This window comes from Mastigoproctus giganteus, chromosome 3 (assembly GCF_048544385.1).
Source record: "Mastigoproctus giganteus isolate SK-2022 chromosome 3, ASM4854438v1, whole genome shotgun sequence".
Taxonomy (NCBI): Eukaryota; Metazoa; Arthropoda; class Arachnida; order Uropygi; family Thelyphonidae; genus Mastigoproctus; species Mastigoproctus giganteus.
In genome coordinates, this window is record NC_143577.1 from 97,755,520 (window position 1) to 97,770,585 (window position 15,066).

A 15,066-nucleotide genomic window follows, 5' to 3' on the forward strand; every position below is an offset into this window, starting at 1 on the left:
TAAAATTTTTATATCGGTTGTTTTTTTACAAAGATTTATCCAGCTATCCAAAATTTTCATAAAATTGGACAAATAGAAATTCACCAGTTTCTCCAGAACCAGTTGTCCCAATACATAAATGGAAGCATGTTTTGGATATTAAACTTTACTTGTCAATGAACAGTCTGATTGGCCTGGAAAGATTTTTGGATCAATTTCAATTTGAGATAGCTGGACCTCCAGTTTCCCCACTTCGGAAAAATATATTAGTTTCCGATATTCGAGCATTTCTCGAGAAGGAAAAGTTAGATAAAGACCAATTATTATTCAATAATCTTCTCTCTGTTTTCCCCTTTCCGCTACACGATGAAATATTTATAAAGGAAACTGTCTTCTCGGCAAGCACAGTGGTTTTTATTATTATTAGCCGTATAGTGCAAGGAAGCCTGAGGCTAATGTTGCACCGGCCAAAAAATCCCCTGGGTGTGTCAAGCCCATACTCACCAGGTGTGAACCCCTGGGGTTAATTACCATCCTTTCCAAATGAGAAGAGAAACTTGGATTGCTTCTTTCATTCCGTGGTTAAGTTAGTCCGCCACAGGGTCCTGAGCTAGATATCATCATTCTTCTCTTTCTTGGTGATTCCCTTCTACTTTTGACTCTCTCTCTCTCTCCTCTCATCTCTCCTCTCTCTCTCTCTCTCTCTCTCTCTCTCTCTCAGGTTACTCGGAACTTTTTTTTTCCTGGTGCAGGCATAAGCCTCAGGCTTCCTTGCATCATATGGATATTAATAATAATAATAATAATAATAATAATAATAAGAGAGGATAGCAAGGTATTTTCCCTCGTAAACTCGGGACAGTTCTCAATATATATATATATATATATATATATATATATATATATATATATATATACACACACTCAGTGATCACTGAATTATGGGCCACTTACCTAATACCGTGTTGGGCTACCATTCGCACGGATCACAGCCGCTAGTCGCCTAGGCATTGATTCACTACTCCGCAGGTATCTGCAACCATGCTGCCCTCAAAGCTTTCACAATGATGATATGGCGGTTGCTTGCCCATACGCTTCATTTCCCATTCCAAAACACCCCACAGGTGTTCAGGTGGATTGAGATCGTCAGGCAAATTTGGACACCTAACAAGATGGGTGATATCTTCAATATGTTCCTCGAACCACTCATGCACAATATGGGACAGATGGCAGGGCGCATTATTGTTATTATTAGCCATGTGGTGCAAGGAAGTCTGAGGCTTATGCTGCACCAGCCAAAAAAAAAATAAATTCCAGAGTTACCCTGAGAGAGAGAGAGAGAGAGAGAGAGAGGAGAGAGAGAGAGAGAGAGAGAGAGAGAGAGAGAGAGAGAGGAGAGAGAGAGAGAGAGAGAGGAATCAGAAGTAGAAAGGAATCACCAAGAAAGAGAAGAATGTCTTGGAAGATCCCGCTTCTGCCGAGAAAAAATTCAACATGGGCAGGGTATGCACATGGTCTCTTAAGACTGCCAGTAAAAAGTATTTAGGGTCAAATGGCACCAGGGATTCCCCCAACCCCGCGTTGTATACATTGTTTGCGAAACACAGTACTCTGTGGAGACCAGAGATTAAAAAGTAACTGTATATGGGTATTGTTCTGTAGTGTAATGTCGTGGTGCGTTGTATCTTCTGACTTTTAGTCGTTGGGCGCCTAATGGGATCCACCGTTGCTCACACTTTGTACCCAGCAGATTATATTTCGTACTCTGGCGGGCCCTGCCACCTCGTTTCCGAAGATTTCAGTGGCAAGGTACTATTGTAAAATAAATGGAAAAGCGCTACAGTTCGATTAGGCCAAAACGGTTTAATGAAAGTGAGGTCGGAAGTTTGATGCTAGTCATTTGGCTGTGTTAATTTAGGGGGCGTACGCTATCGCTTTAGTTAGAGTGGGGTGGGGGAGACTGAAGACTGGGGAAGACAGACAGAAATATGGGGACGAGAGAGATGGGCCCAGAAATGTTGGTTTAATGGGAGTTCATTAGCACAAGGGCAACTAAGGCCAAATTGTTCCTACCCCAGACAGATCAGCGAGGAAATACCCCACCACAGGAAGAAGAGGGGCGGCGGGAAGGGGAGGAGACAAAGGCCTGGTCCCTCTCTCCGCCCAAAGGAAGGAGTAAAGGTACCGAGCAAGTGAGTCGGTATGGATCGTCAGAATGGCGCTGTCAGCAAAAGCTGCAGTTGCCATGGTCAAATCTAGTAGGTCAGTTTTCTGGTTGCAGTGCCTGGGACTGTGTTGCCCCATTCAAGAGTTCACAGGTTGGTTTTTGGTCATACATGGGAACGTTGTCCCATCCATGGAGTCCATTCTTGTGGAATTCCTGTGTCGTCTAGGCTGTTGTGCTACCCATACATTGGGCAGTGTAGCGTTTGCAGTCGGAGTAGTCCAGTGCTGAGTCCCCTTTGGTCAATTAACAGAGGGCGTAAGCCAGGCGGTCGTTTTCGGGAGTTACGAGTTTGTAGATATGATCCAGTAGGTGCGATTTCATGTTTCGTGGCAGGTATGTTACTTTTGTGATGAGAATGCATCTGATATCTTCGTAGAGTTCGCTGTCAAACATCAGAGGATGCAACTTTCCACTTCTCCACAGATAAGTAGGGGGTCCTGGGTGATCCCAAAGTAGGTCAGTTTGGCATTAAATGCACCATGGTCCGTGAGGAGGTACGTCACGTGGAGTCCTGGGTGGAACCAGGTTGGGGAGCTGGAGTAAAACCTGTCAGCTGTCGGGATGAACTTTTTTTATGATCTCCCCCTTCGTCCAGTTCGTCCATCTGGTGTGTCAGTATATGTAACGGAGCACTTGCTCCGATGGGTGCCTGATTTTGTGCAGTCACACTCCCAGGATACCCAACATGAGAGCCCACATAAAAAAAATAAAAATAAAGAAAGAATAAAATATAAATGAATAAAATATAATATAATATAATTTTAAAAATAATAATAATATTTAAAAAAAATAAAATAAATAATAAATAAAAAAAAATAAATGAATTAATTAACAAATAAATAAATAAAGCTGGCCCCATTGAAGAAAAGACTATACCGGTGGGTGCCAAGACTCCTACCCCAGTATCCTAGCCTGGGAGCCAGAAAAAAAAAAAAAGTGAATAAATCACCTAAATTTACCTTAGGTTTAATGATCTGTTATAAAGCTTATCCATTGTATACGCCGCCAAAAAAAGTTACACAGAACTCTTGCAATAAATTAAATCTCATCTGATTAATAAGATAATTACTTTCTTTCATTACCAAAACTAAAATCTTCAATATGTACGAATAACTTTCCTCTTTGTTGAGAATACAAATTACACTCGTATAAAATATGATACCATATAAAATATGGACTGAGGCTAACCACAACTACATAAAGGAGAATTTACAAGGCCAAAATGGTATAACTTAAAATTCAAGTACCATGGCCAGTAAGAACATATGACAGTTCCATTACTAGAAAAAAACATTTATTATCCTTATTATCAAAAGTAAAAGTGACCCTGCGGAAAGACAACCTCGTCATCTCCCCAGTGTCACTTATATTCCACCGCTGTTGCCATTTCATAACCAAATGATTTAGAATATCCTTCTTGGCCTTAGTAGTAGTAGCATTATCAAAAGTAATATTCATAAAAGAAACAATTGTACCTTTTTTGTTATAGTAGCAAAGTGCCATAAATAAAATGTATAAGTCCAATGGTAAGGGGCCTGCTAACACTTGCATTGCATTAGTTGAAACTGTGCTGCATACATTTAAAATAACTAAAAGCATAGACCTCTGGATCAAAAGGAATTTTTGTTTAAACTTAACATTTACAACTCTATGATACCACACTGAGGCAGCATAGGTTACAACGGGTAAAAAAATGCATTGTAATATAAATTAGGCACCCTTCTTTTCAGACCCCATTCAGATCTAATTAACCTTATTATTGCCGAACTGAATTTTTTTAACTCTTTCATATAAGTAACTTAAGTGGGGGAGAAAGGGCAATCAGTCATCTAGTCTTATACCTAAATACAAGGTCATCGAAAAAGGTGTCGTTAATTTTGCTTTTAATTATCTTCAGAAATATTTGATCGATTGCTGTGATTGTAGCAGCATTGTGGTAACTCACTAAGTTTAATTTGACACCTCAACAATCACCTTGGCTGCGCCGTGAGTGTGCGCAGAATGGCTCCTACGCGCATAGACTAAGGGGTAAGATGGTCGTGCAACAAAAAGTGCAGTGTGTGTTGTGGTACGCTGAATTTAAACCTGTCATAACAGTGCAAAGTCAATCCCGAAGTACGTGAGTATTGAAATTCAGCGTACCACAATACACACTGCGCTTTCTGTTACACGGCCATCTTACTGACACTGACTAAGGTAGTGCACGTTGGAGACATTCTGCGCACACTCACAGCACAGCCAAGGTCATTGTTGAGGTGTCAAATAAAACTTAGTGAGCTACCACACTGTTTGCGTCTATGAGTCTGCGCAGTAGCACAGTGGTATTGTCACCGTCCTCCCCACACCGGGTGAAAAAGGCCTGGGTTCGAATCCCGTCGATGACGCAAGGAACTTCAGTGGGATTTTTTCACTCCGTGGCTGAGTTAGTCGGTCTCAGACGTAGAGAGCATTTTTTCATCCAGCAAACAGGCAAATCGACCAGATAACACACGCAATTTACAGACAAATAAATATATGGGTAGATGTAATCATTTACGTGGGACCCTAATATCATAATTTGTTTGTTTGTTTGCTTGCGGCTACGATCACAGCAGTCGATTAAATATTTCCAAAGATAATTAAAAGGGAAATCACGGACATTTTTTTCGATGACCCAACAGACACAAAGGGAATCTGAACTTCATTAATTTTAGGTAGAAATCACCAACTTATGCAAATGAGCCCATGCCTCCAAATTTTTTTAAAACCCGTACCACTTTTGTCTCAACTGCAAATCTAGATTTCCCCATAACACATAAAACCAAATCATGAGCATACGCTACTTTATGCAATTCAGGAATCTCTTGTTCAAGCCAAAGATTAAGCACAACGTTCTAAAATAGTGCGCCTAATACAGACCCCTCCCGTGGACAATCCCTCGAAATATTCCTTTCAAACTTTAAATGACCTGCGCGGTGATCTGATTGAGGTCTATAAGGCCTTGAATGGGTTGAGCACGCTGAATTCTGATGGGATCCTCCCACTTGTTCAGAATACGAACCTACGGGGACATAAGTTCAAATTAAGAAAGGATAGATGTAGAATAGATGTGCGGAAATTTGCCTTTAGCCAGCGGGTGGTTAATTGCTGGAACAAACTTCCATCTGTCGTTGTGGAAGTTGATAGGTTAAATAAATTTAAGATTAAAAAATTTAAGGTTAAAAAAATTTAATAAATTTTTTTTAAATAAATTTAAAAAAAAAAAAAGACAGGCAATTGGAGGGTATGGTGTGATTTTTTTTTTTTTTTTTTTTTTTTGGCTGATGCTGCATAAGCTCCTACACTTGCTTTCTTGCATCAAGTGCCACTACTACTACTACTACTACTACTACTACTACTATTTTAACATAATTTTCTTGCTATTTAAATAGCTTTGAATTGTTTGATACAGTAACTGTGGACATTTCAGTTTCCTTAGCGTCAACAAAATACTTTCATGCCATACCACATCAAAAGCTCCGGTGAAATCAATAAAAAACAGCTAAAACTTACTTATCTGAAGCCTCTCTTAAAAAAGACATGAAATCATTGATAGTATCCTCAGCAGAATGACCTTTCTTCGATCCGTATTGATACTTTATTATTATTATTATTATTATTATTATTATTATTATTATTATTAGCCATATGGTGCAAGGAAGCCTGAGGCTTATGCTGCACCAGCCAAAAAAAACTAAAAAAATTTGAGAGAGAGAGAGAGAGAAATAAAAGGGAATCACCAAGGAAGAGAAGAATGATGATATCCAGCTCAGGACCCTGGGTGTGCCAAGCCCACACTCACCAGATGTGAGCCCCTGCGGTAAAGTTAACCTACTCACAGCCAACACCTGATTCAGTCTTAAAAGAAATAGTCTCTCAAAAAATTTGCCTACGTTAGCCAGCAAGAAAGCGGCCTATACCCGCCCCCAGGATCATTTAGCTGTTTGCCTGGTTTCTGTAAAATTTTACTAACCTCACCTTCTATATCCCAGGAAATGTTCGTTGAAGCAAACATTTTTTGTATAAATTAACCAAAATATCTCGACGAATCTGAACCATTTTAAGAATAGCAACATTTTCCACTAAATCAACCCCAGGGGTTTTAGAACAATTAACTTGTTTAGAGATAAATTTCAAATCCTCCACAGTAAACAAATCAATGTCATCAGAAACAACATAGGATGAATTGGACATTCTAATGGAGTGTTGATCCACTGTTTCCTCCCCCACCTCCCTGATCATGTGGAAAAGACTCAGAAGTAATTGCATTAACTGTAGAAGCGCAATCATAAGGTTCCACACTGTGTTCATATTATCCCCAGATCTGAGTTTATTTTGACTTAGTTTATATATTAATCCCCAGGGATCTGTATTGCTCACAATACTAACCAAATTCCTCCATGCCTTCAATTTACACTCATAAATGGCCTTAAAGTAAGCTTTCCTTTTACTTTTATAAAGAGCCTGATAATATAATGCTTCATGAGTCTCCCAGCGCCTATGCCTTTCATACAATTTTCTACTAGCAAATACCTGTTTCCTTAAACTTGTTATATCTGATGTCCACCAATTAACAACTTAACCCTTAAGATTTTGCTTTTTGGTTGCACAACACAAGACTCTAAATAGAGCACTTTGAACACAGAATAGATATTCATTGGCATTAAAAGTATTTAAAGATAGCATAATATCATGTGAAAAATCTAAATCTAAACACCGGACAAAACTTGACCATTTTATCTTTCTATAATTAAATCTAATTAATTCCATATTATAATTATGCCCACTGCTGGATAAATCCTATCAACTGATACAAAACAACAGAGATCTATGATCACTATTTGTATAGTTAGTTTGCAAACACCAATAATTCTCTGTAAAAGCCCTTGAGTTACCGGAGTTAAATCAATCTTTGATCTTCCATGCACATTGTTAAAGGTAAATGGCTGTCCCGCTCTATCAGCTACACCTAAATTCTTTTGCAAAATAAAGTCCTTCAACAAAAGTCCCCTCTGATCAATTATCCCGCTAAACCACAAATTAGACTTTGCTTTGGAGTCCAATGCTATTATTAACCTACTGCTGCCATTCACACTAGAAACTACATGTATTGTATTTCCATATAATGTATGGAATTCGATATATTTTTTTTCTGTATTGGTATTTCTTTTACATTTGTACTCTGCATTTTGTAGCCTTTTTGTATTTGTACACTGTTACTGTTTATTTGTTACCTGTCTTGTATTTCTTTGGCGTATATTATTCTGTTTTTCTCAATCTACTACATGTGAATCCCTGGCGCTCGTCGCCGTGATGGGATATTATGCTGTTACTCTGTACTTCACAATAAAGATTTATTTATTTATTTATATATCTGTATTAGGAGTACAATAAACAGAAATCAAATTGAAAGACAATCTAGATGAACTTACACTAACACAAATTAAGTTCTGATCACATAAACCAGTCTGTACAGTAACGTGAATGGTCTTATTAAAGATAACAAGTGCAGTCTTAGGCTTCACATTCTTAACACTGATAACTCTGGCTTCAACAGGGAAGCCCACAAATTCATACTCGTGTCCAGAAGAACTGGCATATGGCTCTTGCAGACACAAAATGTCATGAACTCTACTTCTACGGTTACAATTCACACAACTAGTATCTTTGTTCTTGTTTCGGCAATCTACAAATAAATGACCACCCTGTGCAAAGTGACCGCACGACACAGTCTTATGAGTCGTGCGAGTGGCCATTCCCAAGACGTTTAAAACATTTAGAAACAACTGCAAAACGTCTGAACTTATGGGAGGTATAATCAATATACAGCCTGTCAGTACTCATCCAATCATTCAATATTTTAGGGGCTACACCAACAACTCAATTAATATACTTTTGGTTTGAGATTGTGATAAATCTAAACATAACCCCTTCTTTAATTTCCCTCTCCTCGTAACCAGAGTGTTGTAGATTTTTTTTATACAAGTCTCTAATAATATCATTCTGGGTTAATACTTCGCCATGTCATAGACCAAAATTGATGGATTCTGTAGCCTTACCTCAATATTTACTGCACTCAATCATAGGGAACGCATTTAAAACCCCCTGCTCAACAAATTGATATTGACTAGAGACAGCCCTGACTTAACTGCATACGTTCCTCGCTGCTCCACAAAATGGGAAAAAAATGACTGCCCTCTTAGAACATCATCAAAAAGAGTTACACATACTGCCATTTCTTCCACTTTAGTTTTCAGTCTCTCATTATCAATAACCAAAGCTGTTGATATTGTCTCCATGTCAACCAAGACATCCAACAGGAATTTAGTCGCAGCCTTAGTCACCATGTTATTCTCACTTGTCATGTAATCAATGACCTTTTTCTTCAACTTTGTTACGAGCTCATAAATTGTAATCCAGTTATATTAAAGGAGGCAGCGAGGGAAGAAAGCAAACCCTTAGCCATAATTATGAGAGGATCCTTAGATTTAGGGGGGGTCCCCATGGACTGGAGATGTGCAATTGTATCCCCAATCCACAAAGAGGATTCAAAGGGTGACGCTAATAGTTCAAAGGGTAATGCAAATAATACACCTGTCAGTTTAACTTCTGTTAAGTGGACAATAATGGACTCACTGGTTAAAGAAGTGATTCAGGATAACCTAGACAAGGCTTGGGTAATAGTTCAGACACAGCATAGGTTTGTTAAGGGGAAGTCTTGTCTCAAAATTTGATTGGATATTACGATGTGGTCACAAAGGAACTGGATGCAAAAAATAATTCTGATATCATATACTTAAATTTCAGAACAACTTTTGATACTGTTGCACATGGATGACTGCTGAACAAATTGGGGCAGTATTGCATTAAGGACAAGTTATTGCAATGGATAAATATTGCAATGGATAAAGCTATGATTGAGTGGGAGACGGCAGAGAGTGTTAATAAATGGACACGGCTCTATGTGGACTAATATTAGTTGAGTTCCCCAGGGTTCGGTGCTAGCCTCATTGTTGTTTTGTGTATTGATTAATGATATCGATGAAGTTATATCAGGCTTAATGTCCAAGTTTGCAGATGATAAAAAGGTTGTAAGGATCGTTAATGAAAGTAAACACAATATGCTACTGCAACAGGTTCTAGAAAAGTTAAGCAGATGGGCGGAGAAGTGGCAACTCAAGTTTAATATAAATGCAAATTACTATATATGGGTAGCAATAACCCAAGAGAAACGTACCAACTGTGCCTGTGCGGTACTACACTCATGGTAATGGACAACGGTGGGCAAATGCGGCTCTCAGAGCCGCATGCGGCTCTTCGTTGAGTTAAGTGCGGCTCCCATTGAAAATTTAAATCCGTTTTTTTTTATTATTTCAGAAATTTTTTCAGTGAATCTTGTTAAATTATAAAAATATAACTAAGTAACTAATATTTTGTTATACGGATTTTATGTTGTGTTTATTTATTTTTTTTTTTTTTTTGTCTAGGTATCTTGCTATTTTTATTTTGATTATAAATAAATCCGTGCGCATTTACACTGCTGGCGCCATCAGTGGACTTGTGCGTAAAAAGTTACGAGTGTAATTTTTCCGCGCCGTAAATTAATTTAATTATTTTGTTTCAATTTTAGACTTTGGAATTAAAGTTATTTAAATTTTTTGATAACATGACCTCAGAAAATATCAAAAAAACGAAATTACGAACAAGAAAATAGAATCTTTCAAGAAGAGTGGGTAGAAAATGTCGCTTTTATTGACAATAATGGAAAGTCGTTGTGTCTTATTTGTAAAGTTACAATTGCAAACTACAAAGTACGCAATTTACGTCGACATTACGAAGTAAGTCATCCCCACTTTTCAACTCAATATCCATTAAATTCAAAATTGCAAACAGAGAAACTTAAGTCCTTGCAATCTGGTCTTCATAAGCAACAAGGACTCTTGTCTTCTTTTAGTCGCGAAGATGACAGCAAACGAAGCTAGTTTTGCTTGCTTATTAGATCTCGCTTATTAGATCTCTTGCTTATTAGATCTCGGTGCAATATATACACCCCCAACCCCCGATGCTCAGACAATCAATGATATTGCATCCTGGCTAATAAATACGCTTCACACATCTGCTATCCACCTCATCTGTGGAGATTTTAACTTACCACCAAATCTCCAACATCTTCATGAGTCACTAATGGCTAAGATTGCACCTAGTGGCCTCAGGATCATAAACGAAGGCCCAACTAGAGGTCTTCATCGCCTGGATCTCATAATTATCGTCTGGTTCATGTAGCGTCGACATTAAACCCGAAACTCACTTTGAATCTGATCATGAACCCATCGTAGTCCTATTGCAGCTCCCAACGCCCAACTTTAATGTCTCCCACTACGTCAAAAGGAAGATCATCATCTCTCCCACCTTCCTACAACCGAACAGATGCCTTTATGCAACAAGATTAATTCCCTGGGAAGTTCTCGAATCAGGAGATCCGGAACTGGCTCTAGACATATTAACTAGATGGTTGCACACTGTTACTATGTTCTCAGCAGCTAAACAGGTCAGTATCTCCGCTAGAACTAATGCTTGGTGGTCTTCGGAGCTAAATTACAGTTTCAAGTGCAAACAGTCCCTCCATAAACAATGGAAACAGTCTGGTACAGCATATGACCGAACTCAGTACTCCAAAGCTAGAGCACTGTTTAACAGACTGAAATCGCAAGCCATTAAAGAATACACTGACAAGACCTTATCCAAAGGCAAAGTGCCATATACCCGTAACTCTGAACCAGATTCCAATTTCAATCCAGTTGAATGGATCAACTATGTAGCCAGATTCCAAGACAACATCACACAACCATATGATTACCAACCAGACCCCATTTCAAGTCCAGATGATGAGCTGTTTTCCATTCAAATCGATCGACAGCAGCTTCGTCAAGCCATCAACTCGCTGCGTCCGTCATGCACCGCTGGCATCGATAATGTCCCACATTTCATCGTAAAGTGCCTCAGTCCATATATCCTTGATCCTCTGCTCTACTTGTTCAACTCCATCCTCTCTCATAGAGTGTTTCCTGCATCCTGGAGCAAATACAGTCTTGCCCCACTACCTAAAGTTCAACTACCAAGCCAGCCGAAGCACTACAGACCGATTTCCACTGCATCCACGCTCCTAAAGCTACTGGAAAAAGTCCTTCTTCCGCATATAACACGCCATCTTCTTCCACAATCATCAAAACAACTCCATTATGTTCTCCCTAATAGATCAACTGTCTCCAACCTTCTGGCAGTCCAAACGGAGATTTTAAATGCATTTGAGGCCAAATCAGAAATGGCGGTTGTTTATGCCGATATTGAAGCTGCTTTTGATAGCCTCAACATCTCAGCCCTTCTGAATCTCCTAACGAATTTCTTTCGGATCAAAGGTGACGTTTTCGCTTTTCTGCACTCGCTCCTCCGGAACAGAACAGTGTACCTCACTCATCGTAACCTCTGCTATACCCGATCCATCAATGCTGGTGTGCCGCAAGGTGGCGTTTTATCGGGGTTACTTTTTACCGCCCTCCTTATTCCGTTTGTATGTAACAGAGATGATGTCATTACCTACGCCGACGATATAAAGTTCCTAACGCAAATACCACCATCAGCTGACAGGGGAGTGATCACATCGGAAATCTGTAATAAAATCACAGCTTTCTCTAGCCATCTCAACCATTTCGGTCTCAAACTGAACCCCCAAAAATCCGTTATTATGGTTTTTTCTCTGAAGAAGTGTCCCACATCCATACAACCCTCACTGCAGGGTGCAGTTATTCCAAGTGTTACTAAACACAAAGATCTCGGTGTAACCTTCGACCCAAACCTTAGGTTCAACTGTCACATCGAATGTGTTCTACGCAAGATCAACCGAATGCGCTGGATTGCCCGTCAACATCTTCTTCATAACACAGACGCAAGAACCACAATCAGATATCTGGAAACCATTGTGTATCCTACCTTTCTGTATGCCTCTGAAATATGGGCATCAGCAGTACCTTCTCTCATGAAGCCCATCTTCGCCAGTGAATACTGGATATTGAAGTGGGCAACCCACAAGCATCGACTCCCCCCTCAGCAGAGGACCACCAGCATGGCCGACCAACTCCAAATCCCGCGGCTGCCTCAAATAATCAGCATGAGGAGAACTGCGACCACAGTCAAAATGCTGGTTGGAAAAATCAATTCCCCTGACTTCTGGGATATATGCCAGTGGCATGTTCCACTTCCGTCCTTACGAGCCACCCCTCTTCTTCAGCTACAACGGAACAGGCTGAAGATCAGTGACAGATTCCTACCTGGACAAGTACTTCCGACAGTACAAGCCCTGCTAATGATCGGAGTTGACCTGCAGAAATTCGCTTCTGATCGCAATTACAGGCGCTCGTTGGCCGAACTTGTTCCCCTTTTGTTTGGCCCCTGATGTCGACTCATACCGATATCTCCATCTGCTATCTCCTATGAGGCGCATAACGGCACATCGCAGGCAAATCGACGAACTGTCTTCACAAGAAAATGCAATACCGAACATCAATTTGGCACTGTGAAATATTCTGACTTGTGTGAATATGCTTAAATATGTGCTTTGTACATATGAACGTGCACATACCTTGGTGCACTGTCTGCCTCACAACTATGTACATACTCATATCTATTGAATGGCTAATGCTACGTTTTTAATTGTTATGTAATCTTTTATACTGCACATATTTTTATACTGTACATATTTTTATATTACCCTATATCATTGTCAAGCCCCTGGCCTCCTGGCTGTGGCGGGCACATTATTGTATCTTTACTGTACAATAAAGATTTTCTTCTTTTTGATAGCTTGGAATATTGCTCGTGCCAAACGTCCATATGGAGAAGGAGAATTTATTAAAAGAAACTTGGAAGAAGTGGTTAAAGTTTTGGATCCAGATAATACAAAACTGCATAAATTGATCGCACAGGTTCCTATGTCACGCCGTACAACTGAGCGTCGTATTGGTGCAATTAGTAAAAATGTTGAAAATAGTTTGATGTGTGATTTGAAAAATTGTACAGCATTTAGTTTAGCTCTCGACGAGTCTACAGACATTCAGGATGTTCCACAATTGGCCGTTTTTGTCCGCTATGTATCTGCAGACGTAAATGTGAAGGAAGAAATGTTAGACCTAGTAGCTCTTATCGAAACAACTCGCGGTATCGATGTTAGAAATGCGCTTGATGAAGTAATGAATAGGTTTGAATTGCCTCGTGATAAACTTGTAAGTGTTGCGACTGACGGAGCGCCTGCAATGGTAGGGAAAAACCAAGGTCTCATTGGTCTTTTAAACAGCGATCCTAAAATTCCACGTTTCTTACCTCTTCACTGCATAATTCACCGCGAGCATCTCATAGCGAAGTACTTCAAATACGAAAATGTGTGGAAGATTGTTTTGCAGATTTTGAATTTAATTAGAACAAATGCCAAAACACATCGTCAATTTAAGAACTTTTTAGAAGAGTTGCGAGGGAATGACGAAACAGATGAATTGCCCAGTGATTTATCCCTATGGTGTGTTGTAAGATGGCTGTCAACTTACAATGTTTTGGGCCGTTTTGTGGAACTCCTAAATCCTATCATAACATTTACAAAAGAAAAAGGTAAAAAATACCCAGAATTAGAAAATGAAACTTGGCTTTCTGACTTAATGTTCCTTACAGACATTATAGAACATTTGCAAACACTTAATTTGGCTTTACAAGGAAAGGAAAAAATATTATTGATTTGTCACAAACTGTATTTAGTTTTGAAGCTAAACTTCGACTTTTTGTGTACGATCTTAAGAACAAAATATTTAATCATTTTCCACGAGTAAAAGCAAATATAATTAATATCAAAGAAGAAAAGTTAGACGAATACAAAGAAAAATTGGAAGAATTGCAAGCAGATTTCGAACATAGGTTTGAAGATTTGAAAAGTTTGAAATCTACATTTGCATATTTTGTGAACCCATTTATTTGTGATATTATTGAAGATGGATTTCTAATTTCTGAAATAATATTTGTTGAAAAAGCGGCTGGGCAATTGGAGTTATTAGAGATGAAAGAGGATCAGGCATTGCAAATGCAGCACAAATCTACTAATGTAATTGAATTTTGGAAACTCGTGCCAGAATCAAAATATCCACATTTAAAGAGAGCTGCTTGCCGTCTAATTTCAATTTTTGGTACAACATATTGCTGTGAATCTTTGTACTCCACAATGAAGTTCGTGAAGTCGAAATATCGTTCACAGTTGACCAATCATCATCTCGCTGAATTGCTGCGAACGGCTTTAACAAATTTTACACCAAATTTCAAAGATTTGACCAAAGGTCTTCGTTAAATGTTACACTTTGTATTAATGCATTTTTATTATTAAAATTTTGAAATAATTATTTTGTATTTTCTTTCTCTTAATTATATTTTCTTATATATGTATACTTTACATAGCACTTAAGGCTTGTGTAGAATATGTAATCATATTAATTAAATTAAATTAAATTTGAATTTGTGTATTTAATACTATGTAACTATGGTGTGGCTCTTTATAATATATGAAAAACCGGAATGCGGCTCTCACTGACCTCATGCGTGCCCACCCCTGGTAATGGAGAATGAAAAATCCCTGGGAATAATTGTGCAGTTCGATATGAAGTTCTCTGAGCAGTTCCGACAGGCTGCCAGAGCAGGTCATGCAGTTTTGTCAATGATATACAGGTAGTTCTCGACTTTACGAGCTAATTCGTTCCTAGCGCGCGCTCGTAAAGTGAAAATTCGTAAAGCGGGAATTAAATCTCATAGACACA